This window comes from Acromyrmex echinatior, chromosome 11, assembly GCF_024713525.1.
Source record: "Acromyrmex echinatior isolate Ae372 chromosome 11, ASM2471352v2, whole genome shotgun sequence".
NCBI lineage: Eukaryota > Metazoa > Arthropoda > Insecta > Hymenoptera > Formicidae > Acromyrmex > Acromyrmex echinatior.
The window spans coordinates 10,530,804-10,547,212 of NC_141862.1; the positions used below are offsets into that span (position 1 = coordinate 10,530,804).

General features: G+C 40.8%; 1 protein-coding gene across 1 annotated transcript in view; it reads right to left on the reverse strand.

The window, feature by feature from the left end:
• Nucleotides 1-16,409, reverse strand: part of LOC105148507 (RNA-binding protein MEX3B) — a 69,394-nt gene continuing 52,985 nt past the window's right edge. Inside the window, exon 2 of the mRNA XM_011060295.2 lies at nt 1-16,409. This exon is cut by the window's right edge and continues 14,046 nt beyond it. The gene's annotated coding sequence lies outside the window, so the exon portion shown is untranslated.

Consider the following 16,409-nt stretch of genomic DNA (forward strand, 5'->3'; position numbering starts at 1 on the left):
TCCCTTTCTCTCCGTTATCATTCGCACATGTATAGTATATCTGATGTTCGTAGGATGCACATACGCATATCGAGTGCAGAGTGTTTTGCGTACGTATTATACTTAAGCTCGTCGCGCATCCCTTCTGCCATTCGGTATCATATACATATCTCTATTTCTCCCCCTCTCTCTCTCTCTCTCTCTCTCTCTCTCTCCACACACGTACTTTTGCTTAAATAACAATTTTTTTAGCGACGGCACGGTCGAACGACTAACCGTCTCCTGGAACACGTTTGACTCGACGTATCGTCTCTCTCGAGAAATGCAATGCCAATGCGAATACCCGATGCGAATAGCGCGCGAGTTATGAGGCAGGGTGTAATCTCAAGCGTAGAAGAGAAGATGGAAAAAAAAGTGAACAAACGGCCACAAGCGCACGCGGTCGATGACGCGCTGCCGATGCGCCTCGCATGCGCCGGCGGAATCGAAAGTTAAGAAAGGCGAGCATTCAAATCGACTCGGCACGGCCTCGACGCCGCGAGATAATTATTCAGATTAATTCAAGCGTACACTTTTTCTCGGCGCATAATCCCGGCTTTGATCATCCTTTTCTGTAGGCGCGAGGGGACCACCATCCTTTGACGGGAAAGAGAGATGGTCGCCTCTAACGAGTATCCAAGCACAAGAGGACTACCATGGAAGTGATCGATAGAGGGGCACTGCCGCTTTACCGATCCTGACCTGCCCCTATACTCGCACGATTCGCACAGCACATATTCTCTGCGGACAGGCCTGGATTAAAGAAAATCCGCAGCATCGGATCTCCCACGGATTTTCTTTATCATGTTTAAGCGATTCGCAGTCGCGTCGTCTTCTTCGATGCGAATGTTGAGAGGAGAACAGTCCGTCATTGCGTATTTGTCGCGCAATGATTGGCACAAACTCTCCCTTCCTCTTTCATCTCAGTAAAAGATAAAGATTTCAAGATTTCGCTTCGTTAAAACCCTAACAGCACAGACCTCCAGAGGACGTCCTGAGAACACGTCTGTATGTCCTTTGAACATCCTCAGGATGTATCCCGGATAAAGTATGCTATTAGGGAAGCGTGCTCGAAAATAAAATCGCGTTTTTCGTAAATTTAATTTCTGAACTTCCCAATTACCAGCGTAAAAATTTAAAAATCGCGAAAGACTAATCTAGACCTGTCGCAAACGCACATATACACCGCTCGAGGCTACGAAAAAAAAAGGCGTGAGCGTACGCTCGTGCAAGTGGACCACGGATTGCTCCTTCCAGTCGAGATGTCTGGTACGATGGTGATAATATTGCAAAAATAGATTTCTCGTGAATATAAACTCGTGATGTGAAAACCGGCCCGAATTTCGTTCAGTTCAGCCGTGTCCACTCTCCTCCCTGTCCTCGAGCGGCGAAAATGTTGGTGCGTGGAGACGCACGCTCATGTTCGAGGACGAAACTCTTAGCCTTTACTAAGAAAAAACACATTTAACCGCCTAAAACACATTTGCGGTACAGTCTTTAACACCTTTACAGACAGACAGACAGGCAGACGAACAAACAGACAGATATATAAAACACCGAAGGAATATGAGGATGTTGTGTGCGACCTAGAGATCTTTCCAATAAGAATCTGAATACGAGCCGCAATTTTTGTATATACGATATAATAGTTTTAACAAGAATCTGCGAGAGAGAAGGGCGTACACTCACTATTTCTTTCTTTTTCTCATTCTTATCTATCTTTTTCTTATCTATTTCTCTCTCTTTCTCTCTCAGGAATTATTAAAACATGATGAATCAATCAAAAGTGGCTTTCTCGTGTTCAGTTCTTATTAAAAGAAAAATCTCCAATGCGACCTGGACCGAGCAGAAGACATTCAGCCGAGGATATGTCGATTACAGGAGTACTCTAACACGCTCGTCGGCCGTGATTTATCCTACGATTTATCCTCCAAAACGTGGTAAGAAACCGGCGTCGCGAAAAAAATAGCTTTGAGCATCTGTTTTAATTAAACCGGAAGCACGAGTCACGATGGATACTCGATGGGATGGAGCGGCCGGGTTGAACGTCCGAACGCACGTCGTACATATCCAACACGGGGCGATATCTCTTCTCGGTCCGATGATCCGCGAACGCTCGTTATGCGCATACGTCGTCGGCGATGCCGACGGGTGCGACGGTGACGACGGCAGCGACCTGACCCTCAACGTGCACTCGCACTCGGCGGCCAGGTGTATGGAGGATGCAGTATAAGTCCTCTTACATTTGGACGAGATCTGCGTCATTGAGTCGCACTACGTCGCTGTGCCACGTGTCGATGGTATTCAAAGGTCACGGCACGTGCCGACTCAACCGAGTGGTCAATATTATCATCGTACCACGACTGTCGCCTCCATCGTCGTCGTCGTCGCCGCATCTTAATCGCATCGCCGATGCACCGATACACTGATTTAGGTGAGAGATTCGGACGCGCTTGAGATCGATCTATGGAAGAACGGAAGATGTACCTCACGGAGCCGCGTATGAATCGCGGGGATCGAATTCGATGATCCCCGATGAGGGAAGTTTTACGTATCTTTGTATTTGTTTCTCACTTCGAAATCCATCGATTCGAAGGGGGAAACGAGAGAGACGCGCAATAGTCACAAAACTAAAAGGAATCCTCCTTTACATTTTTAGACTCTTTATAAATTTTACAACATATTTCACAACATTTATAAAAATGGCTATAGAGGCGTTCTTTATATATTTCTTAATTTTATGAGATTCAACAGTGTACGGGAAGGGAGACTTTAGCTATTCATTTTTCTCTCTCTCTCTCTCTCTCTCTCTCTCTCTCTCTCTCTTTCTCTCTCTTTATAATACTGTACTTGTATTGGACTTTGTTTCCTTGTACCGACAATAGATCTCGTTTCCCTCTTCAAGTTAACGGTTATTAATTAAGCAGTAATGGACACGCTTGTAGGAATTCGCCGAAACGGTTTTCGCGATAAATGCGAGCAACGTGACAGTCCAGGTACTGACTCGGTGCCGAGGAGGTACTTCCGTTCGCCAATTGTCGCCGATCAGCCGCGCGCGCGAATTAAATACATCGGTCGGTCGCAGGGCTGAGAGAAACAGACTGTCGCTCGGGATACGAGCGACTCTCGTCGAAAATACTCGCTTACTATGATAAGAATGCGCGATAAAACGTGGATTACAGATATCGAGGAGTTTACAAGAAGGAGGATGAAAGAATGAAGGGAAGGGAGGGAGGATATACATGTTGAATTCGCGCGACATCGCGTCGTCGCCGATTATTGCGTTACTTATAAAGATGACGTTTGCGTTAATGAAGAAGATTAATTTGAGACAAATGGATAATACTCGATCCTTATAAGCACGTAATATTGCTAGAATTTTATATGAATATTTATTTACCTTTATTAATATTTATATAACATCCTAAAAATATCGTGTCTTAGAGATCACTTAAAGGGAGGAAAATAGGCAGGGGGATGAAAACTAGAGAAACCTGTGTCCTCATCTCATGCCATCTTTTATCATTACAAAATTTGATAAAAATACTTATCCGATCGTCGGCGACGTTTCTTTTTTTTTTTTTCTCCTTTTAAGTAATTTTTTATCTCATTGCCTTTAACGAACATCAAGTCGGTTCGTTAATAAGTATCAGTCTACTTTGAGATAAAGGAAGCGTCGCGAACCGCGGGGGCCACTGCTCCTTATTACATATTACATATTACAAGAATCTATCGGTATCCTCCATTCCTTCCTACGCCTTTTCTGCCGCGCAGAAACGACAGATTTCGCGCGCCCGTTCTCTCTCCTTTCTTACGTCCCATTACATAGAGATTAATATATTTCACTTACTGGGATATTTATAGTTATCGCTTACACCGAATACACGTGTCTTACTCATAAATCCATTTCTCTCAGACGTACGATTAACATCCTGAGCGTTGTGCGTCTCCTCAATCGTTCTTTCCTCGTTTTGAGCATGGTATTATCATCACCGCGCGCTGCGTGATTTAGGATACACCCTTCAGTTGCCTCTTCAGTTAACGTTAAAAAGAGTTTGGCACCGATTTTTTTGTGACGTTCCACCTCCTCGATCCTCTCCTCGATTCTCTCTCGCGGCTCTTTCACATCTTTCTCTGTCCTCCTCCTCCTTCCGCATTTTCCTCGTAGCTTTCAATTTCTCACTCTTCCTTCGTATGCCGATTCAAAGTGCTGAGAGGAACCGAGAGAGAACGAGTCCGACGTGAAAAGGGGGTGAAAACTCGCGATTGAGCACCCTCGGCTAATCGAAGGGGTTTGCGCACAGCGGTGCTCAAGCTCGAATTAATCGATGCAGGGCTGAGCAATAGTACCGTCATTTTATTTATTTATTTTTTTTTTTTGCAAAATCCGTTCATCTCCGTCGACTTATCTCCAGTTCGTCATCAAACAATCTGAAGATAACGGCGATCCTTACACGCGCCTCGGCGAATCCGTTCTAAAAATTAAATACTCGAATTTTTTCACCGATCGAACGAGTCTGCCGTTTTGGAATCTCCGGCGCGCGTATCCGGAATATCCCAACCGATACCAGGGAGTCGATTAATATGCTCCTAAGTGATAGCGATCCCGATTAAAGTGGCGATGAATGACGAATCGTAACGAAACGGGGTGGAAAAAAAAAACGGGATGGATAGAGGAAGGTTGGAACCGAACGATGGGAGTTCGTCGAATAAGATCTACTTACTAGGCCAGAGAGATCTTTTTAGTTGTGTGTTCAGGAACTGGCAATTCAAAAAAATATATACTCGTATGTAGGTACAGATTATCATATTTCTATATGATAATATCCTTAAAGTCGCGTATATATTTAACGGGGTGGAACGAACGAATCGGGGGAAGGAGGGTCGGCGCGAGTCGGGACCTCTCGAGAGTGGTTTTTCTGTACACCCTTCCCATTGATTTTCGCGCATTCTCTCGCCTCTCTCCTCTCGTCGTTTCGGTCGTCGCGTCACGTCCGCCGAGTTATTCTCGCCGTCGTCGCGACACCGAAAACCGACCGTCAGATTTCACGTACATTTCCGAAACGCACATCGATATTCCATCTCCGGGTCTCCGTGGCGCACGTTATTCTGCCGTTCTCGTCATTTCACGGGCCCCGCTATGAAATATCATCGAAAACTAGATATAATCTGTTTCTTTTTCTGTTTTTTTTTCTATTTTTTTTTTCTCTTTTGCTTTAAATATTATATTAGCTTCTTAAAATCTCTCTTGTATCGTTTCCCTTCCTCCTTTTGTCCGTCCTCACGTTACGTAGATAGTCTTTTGCGTTAACATCCTATTAATCTTTAGAGAAATATACGTATATAATACTTAAGTTCCGTTGTCATTCCCTTGTTTCACGATATTCTTTTCTTTTAATCCCCCCTTTTTCCGGCGTACTAAAATTTCTCGCTTTCTTCACGATCTCTTATCTTCCGCGTCAGAAAAATCGACATAGCCATGACAGATTGTTATCACGAGATTTGCATATAATATGCATATGCGCTGATATATGAGAACTGGACGAGATACATGAACGATCAAAAGTGTACAGTGATATGAACAAAAAACGATGATACAGACGATACGGCGGTTAGCAAAAATACGAAGAGCCTGGTTTTTTTTATTAAAAATTATGCACAAATAATTAATATAGTATGCCAATGGGAAAAATTATGAGATAACATAAAGTCTGTTTGATTTAAAATACAAAAATATATTATATAAACAAGGCGAAAAGAATGATTTGGTGGCAATCGATTGAGAGAAATAGATTGCATCAGTTGATCGTGTCGTGCGGCGAAAAAAAGAAACTTTACACCTTATTGTAGAAGATAATATATATTTTCTTTCAATATATTTTATATATATCCTACATATACATAAAGCAATATATAAATATATCATCGATATATATATACATATATATATATATATATATGACACAATCAAATTATAACACATATATGTTCATTATACAGGCAGGATATGCAACTTTATGCAATTCTTTATGAAATACCTATTAAGGACTCGTTCTTAAATCTGTTACGAATCTCTCGCGACTACTAAGAAATTTTACAAAATATCCGTTGCCATACTCGCCCCTACGGCATATCTCATAAATATATATATATATATATATATATATATATATATATACGTCATATGTATATATAATATGTATTACGTTATACTCTCTAATATACAATTTCCGACAAATTATAAAAATATTGCGGCGATATATCATAGTCCAGTTCCAGTCTATATATCGCATTATACATGCAAACACTTAAAAAGGAGGAAGCTTGAAACAATGTTAAGTAAGAAAAGTTTCGCCGAACGAGCAATCTACTTCTCTCTCTCAGACGCAATTCTTTTCGTATCGCGAACGCCACATTTGGCAAAGGCTCTTTGTCTCTGTCGCCAAAACGTTTCGGAAAGGGAATTAAAAATGTATCTAAAAGAAGGAGAGATTGGGATTGGATAGATACGCGGTAGCAAGAGCGGTTTAAATTTCTGTGATCTCTACAGTTTTTCATTAAACTTTAATCTCCCTGAGAGAGCTGCCGCGACTTCTTCCTGCACTACATGCGAAAAGTCAAATGCACGATTCTAAGCGAGAAATTGATGATTAAGAAAGAAAACTTATCGCGCGAGAAATCGAATCCGATAATTCAAAGAACGAGAATAAAGGAACTTTGCAATAAGATCTTCCGATCTTTCACACACACACATTGACCACTCTTGCTTCCGGAAAGGAATGGCAAATGCAAAAAAAAAATAGGAGAAGCACTCCATGGAAGGAATTAAATCTTTAGTTACTGCTAAGCAGAAGGAAGAGAGAGAGAGAGAGAGAGAGAGAGAGAGAGAGAGAGAGAGAGGAGAGGATGGCGGAGATCGAGATTGCGAGAAAGAAGATACGAGAAATTCCCTGCGCGATCGCCTCGAGCAAGCGGCGATCGCGTCGTATCACTCGCTCTCATAAAAGAGATCAACGTTGGTTTTTTTTCTTCTTGTTCTTCCCATTCACACGCCTTGCGTACACTTCTTAAATAGTCTCATTTACTTTATTGCTTTGTAATTCCGTATTGAAGACGCACCGGCTTTATCTAGGAGCCGAGAGAAAACATATATGGTAAGAGATTATGTGACGGGGTCTCTTCAGGACGGGTAATTGGGAAAATCGAGGGATAATAGGACTGATTAGTTACGGACACTTGGGACTTTAAGGGATATTCACATAGGAAAGGGGGGGAGAATCGGGGGAGATCTCATTAGATAACTAGTAGACAATGACATCACATAACATATGTAAAAATTATAGAGATTATTAGTGTATTAAATGCTATATTAATATATATATATATATATATATGTATATATATATATTAATATATATATATATAACTATTTATATATTTTTCTGTCGTGTGTGTGTCATATCTAGACTTATGTTTCTGTATGCGTTTAGTATAAATGTGTGCGTGTGTACGTGTGCGTGAGCATCCGTGCTCGGGATGCACCCGTGCGACTGGCGTGCGGAGCGCGTGAGTGTGTGCACGCACGCATTGTGTCTCTTTCTCAATTTTTTTTTAGGCCTTAATCACTCATTGTGCAGAGTACGCAGAAACGTGAGTGGAGGCGTTATCTCGCGATAGCGTCGCGTCCACTCGCGTGTGTATCCGAACAGGCTCGGGATACCCCGTGGCCGGCAGCCGAGATAGGTGGACAAGAGAATGTTTTCCGAAACACATTGGATCACGCCGTTTTTCGCGATAATGGCGATAACAACGATCGTTCGCAGATATTTTGCAAAAATCCTCTCGGCGCGCACCTTTTCGCGCTGCGAGGACGTTCCGTGAAAATTCTCGCCCCAGCGTGAACCTAACGGCGTTATACAACGTAGTGCACACATCAATAACGGTGCACTCGGAGCCCTTCATTAAACGCCGATACTTTAATTGGATCCGCCCGAATTCACGTACCAACCGGCAACGGCAATCTCGATACCGACGATTTTCCGTCTCTCTGCTCGCACTCTCGCGAGCTCACTACCGCATTAAGGATCACGCTGGGAACGTATCTTCGTCCTTTCTCCACCCAATTTCCTCTCCCTCTCCCTCTTTCTCTCTTTTTCCCTTTCTTATCTTCCTCCCTTTCTGGCCCCCCCCTCTTCTGCTTTCCTTTCCGCGTTTTATTCTCTCAACAAATCGCTGAACGAATCACCGTTAACACTGAATTATCATTATTTATCCTTATATCGTCTGACATTTGTATAATATCCTATAGTGTCTTTACAAAAATATATATATCATTATTTCAGCACTTTGGCTATTGGAAACCTATCGTTAAATAATACTTCTTCGACATTGGTCCGGACGCGTCAAAATGATTCGAACGATGCCAACGAATTGTCCCGCTAGTGTGAACAGAGCTTTTCTTTTCCTTTTTCTGGTTTTTTTTTCCTCGTTTTCTTTTTCTTTTTTTTTTTTTAACGGCACACAAGACTGCATTTAAGTTAGTTTGCTTTTATAGGACGCGCATCCTCACTGCCGATGGCGTGTCATCGCGGATCGACATTACGTTACGTTACGGTTACGCGCAATCTTGGGAGGATCTTGGGATTCTGCAGAGTCTTCGCGGATCCCGGCGACCGCGAGATAACCGCGGATTGAATACACGCAACGTTATTTGGTTCGACACAACGCGGCGCGGCGACGACGGCTGCACCGTCGTATATATTCACGGAGGTGTTGCTGCTTGTTTACGTTGCACTGTGTGTGGAGAGGGTGGGAATATAATAGTGTACCTACTTTCTGTATTGTATCTCTTCTTGCGGTATTTTTCTTCGTTTCCTCGCGTTACGGATAATCAGTCAGAAAGCTATGCGGTATCTCATAAAGTACGTATCATCATATATATATATCAATACGTATGTAAATAAATATATATATACAGGATAACGATGAATATATGTATATAAACAGAGTGTCTCGGCTTCAATGGCTTCCTCATCGTTCGCGGATTCTGCGAGAGAAATTTATTTCTGTTTAATGACGGGGAGAAATAATTTTACCTAAATCTAGACATTTTCAAAAATTCGAAGAAAATAAAATCACCGTTTTAATTTTTACTTCATTTCCATAGGAATATTAATTTCAAGAATGAATTAATTGGAACTCATTAAAACTGTCGCAAGAAAGCGAGATTTGTCAACGAATTCCTTCGAAAGGGAAGAAGTGCGAGGAACCTGAAACATTCTGCATATATAATATGTATAATATTTACTGTGTGTGTGTGTGTGTGTGTGTGGGCGTGTGCGTGTGTGTGTATGTGTGTAAGTATATATCACTTCTGCACGAATCCGTCGCGTTTTCAGCCGTTATTTTCTTAGTGAAACGCAAAGAAAGTGAAGGAGCGAACGTGATGATCCGCGAATGATCGAGATATAACCGATAAGGTTTGAAAATGATTGTATGTGCCGATTATCATATCTCGCAACGGACGTCGTACATTTCATCTTGATTGGTTATCGTCCTCCGCCATCATCCCTTTTTATTATCATTCTTCCCTTTTCCCGACGATTTTTCCGATTTTGACCCGTGTTACACACACACATACACACATACACACACATACAACACAACACACACACACACACACACATTGCCGATAATAGACAGTACACACACACACACAACACGGCCGACAGTGAGATATCTTCCGGCGGCTATAATCGACTATGAAATATAATAAATTTGTAGTTACAAGTACACCCCTTCTTTCCGCCACGCGGTGCTCTCACCCCTGCGTGGCGCTCTCACGATTGATCTTGCCGCTTTAACTTTCTCACGTGTGTGCAGCCACACTTAAGTAACTAGGCTATAGGAGTTTTGGGCAGTAGTATGTCCTTCGTATATTTCCTTTAATTGTTCACTTAAATTGTGCGCTCGCGGGACGCCGAAGCCAAACGTCGTGGCCATGGTCGTCGTAGCATCTTCCCTGTCGTCACCTATTTCTTACTTTTTTTTAATCTCAGATTCGAATGAGAAAATACCGAACGAGATACAAAAGAGATTCGATGCGGGAGGATCATTTTGCATTTTTTTTTGTACTCACACATCCTCTCCCGGTCTCTAAGTACGAGGGCCATTGCGCTTTTGTATATTTCGATAATCGTTGCCCATTGTAGTTGCGTTTTGTCACGTTTTATGGATCACGATCAAGTTTATGATCGTGTTCCATTTCCACAAAACTTAGTTTCGTGTATTGCTACGACAACGCCGCACCAGTCGATCATACTTGAAAGACGTCCCGCGATAGTCTCGTAACGCTAATTAAAAATCTATGGTGTCCCGTCTTACTTGTCGCCGTTAAAGGCTAACATACGCTACACTGATATAAATATAAATATATATATATATATATATATATATATATGTATGTATGTATATATAGATATAGATATATATATATATATATGCGTGGTATTTACGTCAAAACTAGAATTTATTAACTAGTAGTACAGAGAGTTTATGACGGGGGTGTTACACGAGCGAGTCGATGTTTGCATAATTCGTACTTGGAGTTTTAAGAGGGAGGTAATTAAATTGCAGTGGCTTATGGAGCACATCTTTTCTTCTTACTTGGGGCGGGGGGGAGGGACTGAGAGGCGCGGAGATGTTGAGTGAATAATAAATATCAATCTGTAATAGCATCGTACAATCTGTGAATACGATGCGCCATATCGTCGACAATATAATTATAATCATCCATTATTACAATATATATATATATATTTTTTTATGTATCATACACAGAGCATAAGTATATAGTATTTATCGTCATATATATTTAGATTTAAATATCATTTTAAACTTTTATAACGTTTCATATAGATCGAAAAATAAATATAAAAATAAACCGGGCATTTAGGTATTAATATTTTGTATCAATAAATTTTTTTTCCCTTTCCGCCAGCTTCTCCTCCGCCTTTCTGTCGTTCGCCGCACAATTCATATTTACTCTCTTTGCCTTTTCTACTTCTTTCTTTTTTATACTATCTTCTCTCGCCCTACAGCGATCCGTTTCGTTCGTATTATCTTGATTTTCGGCGTAAGAGCGAGACGATGGTTGGCGATCAAAAATTATCGCAAAAAGAATTTCTCAGACGGTCCTCCTAGTATTCTGTTTTTAAAAAATATTAGTGGTAGCTCTTGTGCATTACATCGATAAAACGTATATCTTTGTAACAAGTGAAACAAAAATCTTGCCTACGTTTATGCTATTATTCAAATCCCCATCGCTCTCTCAGGAGTTTGTCGTGATTAATTAGATACGTATCGGATACTTTACAATCGTAAACTGAGAAGCGGCGTACTTTCCGTGATTGCGAAAACGACAATCGTCAAATTCACGCCGGCGATTTCGCCATAATTAAATGCTGATTAACGGCGGATAAAGCTTATTCTACATAGGACGCAAGACGCTGACCGCAAGTCGCAGACTGTAAAATTTTTGTGTCCATGTAGTCTACATAGATTCGCAGCGGGCAATCTCTCTCTTTCATTCAATCTGACATCGCATGAAAACAATTAATTCCCGCGATCATATGCCTTGATTGACGCGAAAATTGAAGTTCATCCAACTTCGATGCGTCCTGCGTTTTGCGTCTTATAGCCTACTACGATCGGAATATTGCGACTTGCGACCCGCGTTTTGTGTTCTACGAAATGCGTCTAATCGCGCAATTTCATCAGTCGTAATATCACGATTTACGTTTATTCATCGTCCATCGAGACGCCTAACGCCGAGTATCGCATTCTCCATTGAGCCTCAACACGAATCGTGCGTCCAAATATATATCAGACGCCTATTAAACTACCTCCCCACCAGCGCTAAATAAATTCTAACACATTTCAAAATTAGATGTTAATTAGATACTAATTAGGTACTGATGTGCAAAATTAGATGCTCGAGAGGTTAACGTAATTTCCGTCTTGTGAGCCGACCATCCGATCAACTTTTGAATTCGAATTCTTGCCAAACGGAACGAGCACTTAATTCGGCGATTTAATATTTTTAAATAATATTAAAAAATATAAATACATATTTCAATATCAAATTTGTCGGAGTGTCTAATTTTTTAAGGCAACTCCTCTCTTGTGAGTCGACTATTCAATTGGCGTCTAAGAATGGCATTCATAATCGAATCTTATATTTAGGACGGGTCTTAAGTTGTGATCATGAATTAATCAAAGAACTGTATTAGCATCTTAAGACATTACTTAAGACGATCTTAAAATAAGAACCGGCATGAATACTACCCTAAGTTCTGTATATAATCCTGTATATATTTTCAAAATATTTTGATCATTTCTTGAATCACTTAATTAATACTTAAAACTGCTATATTTGTTTTTTTTTTCATTTACGCAATATTTTTTTTTTTGGTGGGGGCTAACTTAATATTAAGCCAGCCCCCCTCCCCCAAATATTTGTTTTCCTGCCCAATAATTCGAGCATCTAATTTCGCACTTCAACATCTAATTAAGACCTAATTTTGGAATGTGTTAGAATTTATTTGGCTCTAGTGGAGGGTTAACTTAATAGGGGTATATATCAACCATATACGCGCCAGTTTTATTAATTACGTTAGATAAGATTTCTCTTTGTTTGAGCATTTCGCAACGCGCACAAAAAAGTACAAAATTAATTATTCTTTATCATTATTCTTCGTGTCTCTTTCTCTTTCTCTCTCCTTCTCATTTTCTTCCTCTCATCCTCTTCAAACTTTCCTCCAGTTTTGGTTTAATAATCATTCCTCTCGTTTTTGTGCTTCCGCGTGTGCTAGCCATTGGGCTTATTTTTTTGTCAATTTTTTTCTCTCTTTTTCTCTCTGACCTTAAGCTTTCTCCCTCGTTAAATATTTTTCTCAATAACATCGTCTGTACGTTTTCATATATTATTTTGAATTATCGTGATGCGATCGCAATTTGCGCAAATCACGGGCGCATCCTTTAAGATTTTACACGACATTTCTTCCAACGTCTATATTTATGTTTATATATATAATATATATTTAATTATATTTATATATATTATATATATACATATATATATATATACGCGCGTGTGTATACGAATATGTATATATATATGTATGTACGCGTGTATTTTCATACTCGACAGATACAGTAATAATATGCGTAGATATAAGGGATAATTTTCAATTTTCATCCTCTCGTCTCTCGAAACGTGTCGTATAGATAAAATGCTCTACCACCTAAGAATCGCTATCATAATAAAATAGAAAAAACCCCCTTTCTCTTATTAGAGGTCGTAGCTCTATGCTATCATATATAATATATAAATATCTATGCAAATACGCGCCTTAATGTACATACATCATATATGTATATATAGATATATAATATATTTATATAATTTTATATTCGCTTAGTCCTATCTGTGTAATTTTAACGCACCTTTCAGATATATCTGGCTGCACTGCCACTAAAAGACGTCACTACGTCTTTTATGTCGTCCATTTTGGCTCTAAAACCACACGCGATTGTTCTATACGAGTGAAATGAATTGTGTATTCGGGAACTAAGTCATATTTTATCTAATAATGCTCGCAAATATACATGTATCGGCCGTTTACAACTAAATGAGAGAAGCCTGTTCCTTCGAATCTGCCATTTTTTTCCACACAGTGTCATTTCTTCCGTGCAAAATAAATCAGTATAATGGTACATCCTCTACCACCGGCAATGATTAATTTATCAAAATATACATTTTTGCCATGTGAATAAATCAACGTTTCCAGAATGTCCGTTTCATTTTTCATTCGATTTGAATTGGAGATAATATAGATTAATTATCATGCGGAGTATTGCGTTGATGATGAGCAGTACGGCACAACATTTACACGTATGCCTATATCATATTATATTGATAATCGCATTATTATGTCGCGCTTGCAATCGCATTGCTTCTCGTCACACGTTTAATAACTGAGAATCACTGGCGGCAGATATCTATTATCGAACGTCATATGCATAACGACACGCCTCACCCTTAAAATGCATTTGAAATACACGCTAGTGTTTCCAACCGCCTACACAATCTACTAGTCTTGTCGAGGCAAAAAAAAAGGACTTAAAATTCATCGTAATACGAAGTAAGAAGTATTGACACCTCGTCTTTGAAAACTATCGGAGCCTGTCTAACTGGTTACTCCTGCACATTCCATAGTTATAAAAAAAAAAACGACCAACTGGGGGAGCTGTTTATATTCGTATCATCGATCCATATTAACGTACAAAGCATTGTCGTTCAAAACAAATCTGACAAGACTCGCGAGTGTGAAGAGATCGTGAATCTTCAAGTTAGAGGAGAGAACTGAAGGAACCGTAAGTGAGTTTCTGGTGTTGTCTAATATTCGCCAATCTTTATAAAGAATAAAACAATTAATAGATTCGAAAGCATCATGATCAGCGCCTATCGTCGCGTGATATTCGGCGTACGAGCCTACGAGATAATCAATAATATGTATAAGCGAATAGCGGCGGTGCCGAGCCAGCTGCAGCGTCGTGCGACCGTTATGGCTGTCTGGCAATGAGATCACAAAATATTTTGATCAAGGTTGAGACCCCCTGGTAGCAAGTCGTAAGGGGATGGACGGGCAGGGCGTCGCCGCGTCTCCGCGACCCCTACGAGCTATCGACCGAGAGAAGAGAGAGAAAGAGTATCGAAGGCGATGCAATGCAGACAGAGAGAGAGAGAGAGAGAGAGAGAGAGAGAGAGAGAGAGAGAGAAACGGAAGGAAACAGCGGCGTGAAAACGCCGTCAAAGATAAAAAAAAAATAATTTGGAAATCAATAGATTTGAAAACATTTGTAAGACTTATAATATACACATAAATCGCAGAAAGTTCAAAGAATTTTACGCAGGAGACACGGTGAAAAAGAGCAAAGCTTTTATACTCATTCATCTTTAAGTTTCATCCTACGAGACGATAATTGCAGAAACATCTCGGATTTTCTTTCGCATTTCAAACTGAAAAATCGCCATTGTCAGGAGTACTCAAAATGAATACAATCCAATTTCTTTTTAAATAGTTTTGAGTGAAATACATGTTATTGCGCAGTTCCTAAGCTGTCGTGTTGCCAGAGCACTTTATACATACATATATCGTGTTCTCCTACTCTCGAGAAACTTCCGAAAGAAAACCAGGGATATCGATCGATGAAGATCCCTACAGAGCCGCATTGAATACTTGAAGCTGCTCTCGGATATTGCGTTTCGTCTCCACGGAATCGCGGAGCTTTTCTCCTGGGTGCAACTCTAATTGTTCCGGGACGAAACTGTCGTAATTAGGAAAATGTCAAGCGAGAAAACCGTTTTGCGAATAGAGAGATCGATTCGATTGACAAGTTAAATTTAGCGAGATACAATTCAACCGACGCTCCTTCAATATTCAAATGAATCTCGATTCGATTTCAATAAAATACGAATTAATAATGAAATTAACGGGAAAAAAAAGACCTTTCCTGAGGCCACGTGTTTAACTTAACATCAAGATCTTTATCAAAATCTATCTACCTGAAGAGGAACCGAAATGTTGCCCAATATCAGATCGGTCCTTCGCTGAATTTTAATGATCGACACGGAGAAACGTGGCATAGATAGAACAAGATACGGACCTGAAACCGGCCTCGAGACAACCGTCCTCCGTCTATCTCTCTCTTCCTCTACCCCTCCATCGTTTCACCTTCTCGCGCTCTTTCAACCCCTCGTGGCGGAGCGTTCGCTGCGATTTTCCAGCGGCGACGTATATGCCGCCGGCCTATACATACATCAGAGCGCGAGTCGTGCGAGAGAGACCAGCGCCGTTCCAGCTATCGATCTACTGCGGAGCAATAGAGGCTGACGGGAGAGCGCGCGAAATGTTGCGGGGGTTGAGGATGGCGAAGAGAGAAAGAGGAAACGCGAGGCGGCGGTGGTGGCGATGGCGGCGACGGCGACTGCTCGTCGTATATTAGACAAAGTGCGCCGCGCTACCATCATCGCGCGAGCTGCTAATGCAACGGAATATGACTCACGACGATTTAAACATTTTAAACGCTTGCTGCAAGCCGTACGCTTTTTACGTCGTCAATGGCGTGAATGAGCGAGGAGGCGCTTGATAATTTTCACATTGTTTCCGGTAGATGCAGCGAAAATCTTTTCGACCCGAAGAGACCGAGACGATCTCAATCACCGTAAGTTTTCAGCGACGAAGATTGAAGAGACCGAGGACGAAAGAGAGTTATAATCGCGAAGAGATGAACCGTGAAAAATTGCAAAAATACGCTGGAAGAGAAAC